The sequence below is a fragment of the Arachis stenosperma genome, chromosome 5 (genome assembly GCF_014773155.1).
Source record: "Arachis stenosperma cultivar V10309 chromosome 5, arast.V10309.gnm1.PFL2, whole genome shotgun sequence".
NCBI lineage: Eukaryota > Viridiplantae > Streptophyta > Magnoliopsida > Fabales > Fabaceae > Arachis > Arachis stenosperma.
In genome coordinates this window covers 91,849,781-91,852,713 of record NC_080381.1, presented here as the reverse complement: position 1 = coordinate 91,852,713, position 2,933 = coordinate 91,849,781, and the positions used below count along the sequence as shown (strand labels likewise).

The 2,933-nt window shown below is 43.5% G+C and overlaps 1 non-coding gene across 1 annotated transcript; it reads right to left on the bottom strand.

Moving 5' to 3' along the window:
• Positions 1 to 203: 203 nt before the first annotated feature.
• Positions 204 to 311, bottom strand: LOC130983942 (small nucleolar RNA R71). The gene has a single exon (XR_009087909.1). It is a non-coding gene; the product is annotated as a small nucleolar RNA R71 (small nucleolar RNA).
• Positions 312 to 2,933: the final 2,622 nt, after the last annotated feature.

Sequence of the window (2,933 nt, the reverse complement as noted above, 5' to 3'; positions counted from 1 at the left end):
TATTAGCTGAATTCTTGCAAATCTGTGACACTTTCAAGACTAATGGGGTTGACCCTGAGGTCTACAGACTTATGCTATTCCTTTTTGCTGTAAGAGACAGAGCTAGGACATGGTTGGACTCACAACCAAAAGAAAGCCTGGACTCATGGGAAAAGCTAGTCAATGCCTTCTTGGCAAAGTTCTTTCCACCTCAAAAATTGAGTAAGCTTAGAGTGGAAGTCCAAACCTTCAGACAGAAGGATGGAGAATCCCTCTATGAAGCTTGGGAAAAATACAAACAATTGATCAGAAAATGTCCTTCTGACATGCTTTCTGAATGGAGCATCATAGGTATTTTCTATGATGGTCTCTCTGAACTATCCAAGATGTCTTTGGATAGCTCTGCTGGAGGATCTCTTCATCTGAAGAAGACGCCTACAGAAGCTCAAGAACTAATTGAAATGGTTGCAAATAACCAATTCATGTACACTTCTGAAAGGAATCCTGTGAACAATGGGACTAATCAGAAGAAAGGAGTTCTTGAGATTGATACTCTGAATGCCATTCTGGCTCAGAATAAGATATTGACTCAATAAGTCAATTTGATTACTCAAAGTCTGTCTGGAATGCAAAATGCACCAAGTAGTACTAAGGATGCTTCATTTGAAGAAGAAGCCTATGATCCTGAGAACCCTTCAATGGAAGAGGTGAATTACCTAGGAGAACCCTGTGGAAACACCTATAATTCTTCATGGAGAAATCATCCAAATTTCTCATGGAAGGATCAACAGAGACCGCAACAAGGTTTCAACAACAATAATGGTGGAAGAAACAGGTTTAGCAATGGCAAGCCTTTTCCATCATCTTCTCAGCAACAGACAGAGAATTCTAAGCAGAACCACTCTGACTTAGTAACCATGGTCTCTGATCTAATCAAAACCACTCAAAGTTTCATGACTGAAACAAGGTCCTCCATTAGGAATTTGGAGGCACAAGTGGGACAGCTGAGTAAGAAAATTACTGAACTCCCTCCTAGTACTCTTCCAAGCAATACAGAAGAAAATCCAAAAGGAGAGTGCAAGGCCATCAACATGGCCGAATGTGGAGGGGAGGAAGAGGCAGTGAACGCCACTGAGGAAGACTTCAATGGACGTCCACTGGCCTCCACTGAGTTCCCCAATGAGGAACCATGGGAATCTGAGGCTCAAAATGAGACCATAGAGATTCCATTGGACTTACTTCTGCCTTTCATGAGCTCTGATGAGTATTCCTCCTCTGAAGAGGATGAGTATGTCACTGAAGAGCAAGTTGCTAAATACCTTGGAGCAATCATGAAGCTAAATGACAAGTTATTTGGAAATGAAACTTGGGAGAACAAACCTCCTTTGCTCACCAAAGAACTGGATGACTTGTCTAGGCAGAAATTACCTCAAAAGAGACAAGATCCTGGGAAGTTTTCAATACCTTGTACCATAGGCACCATGACCTTCAAGAAGGCTCTGTGTGACTTAGGGTCAAGTGTAAACCTCATGCCTCTCTCTGTAATGGAGAAGCTAGGGATCTCTGAGGTACAAGCTGCAAGAATCTCACTAGAGATGGCAGACAATTCAAAGAAACAAGCCTATGGACTTGTAGAGAATGTTCTGGTAAAAATTGAAGACCATTACATCCCTGTTGATTTTATAGTCCTAGAGACTGGGAAGTGCATGGATGAATCTATCATCCTTGGCAGATCTTTCCAAGCCACAGCAAAGGCTGTGATTGATGTTGATGGAGGTGAACTGATCATTCAAGTGAATGAAGAATCCTTTGTGTTTAAGGCTCAAGGATATCCCTCTGTCACCATGGAGAGGAAGCATGAAGAGCTCCTCTCAAATCAGAGTCAAACAGAGCCCCCACAGTCAAACTCTAAGTTTGGTGTTGGGAGGCCACAACCAACTTCTAAGTTTGGTGTTGAACCCCCACACTCAAACTCTAAGTTTGGTGTTGGGAGGTTCCAACATTGCTCTGAGCATCTGTGAGGCTCTATGAGAGCCCTCTGTCAAGCTACTGACATTAAAGAAGCGCTTGTTGGGAGGCAACCCAATGTTATATTTTATATATTTTCCTTTGTTATTTTATTTTATTTTGTAGGTTGATGATCATGAGAAGTCACAAAATCAATAGAAAAAGCAAAAACAGAATGAAAAGCAGAAAGAAAAACAGCACACCCTGGAGCAGAGCGTGCTGGCGTTTAAACGCCAGTAAGGCTAGCTGTTGGGCGTTTAACGCCCAGTCTGGCACCATTCTGGGCGTTTAACGCCAGAAAGGGGCACCAGACTGGCGTTAAACGCCAGAAAAGGGCAAGAACTTGGCGTTAAACGCCAGAAATGGGCACCAGCCCGGCGTTTAACGCCAGAATTGGCTAAAAACGCAATTTTGCATGCCATTTGGTGCAGGGATGACTTTTCCTTGACACCGTAGGATCTGTGGACCCCACAGGATCCCCACCTACCCCACCACTCTCTCTCTTTTTCACCAATCACCTCAACACCTCTTCCCCAAAAACCCTTCACCTATCAAACCCCACCTACCTCACCCTTCAAATTCAAACCACTTTCCCTCCCAAACTCACCCTCCCATAGCCGAACCATAACCCTTCCCCCACTCCTATATATACCCATCTTCACTCCTTCATTTTCCCACAAGCTAAACACCACTTCTTCCCCTTTTTGGCCGAACACTAAGCCATTCCCTTCTTTCTCATTTCTTCTTCTTCTACTCTCTTCTTTCTTCTTTTGCTCGAGGACGAGCAAACCTTTTAAGTTTGGTGTGGTAAAAGCAGTGCTTTTTGTTTTTCCATAACCATTTATGGCATCCAAGGCCGGAGAAACCTCTAGAAAGAGGAAAGGGAAGGCAAAAGCTTCTACCTCCGAGTCATGGGAGATGGAGAGATTCATCTCAAGGGTGCATCA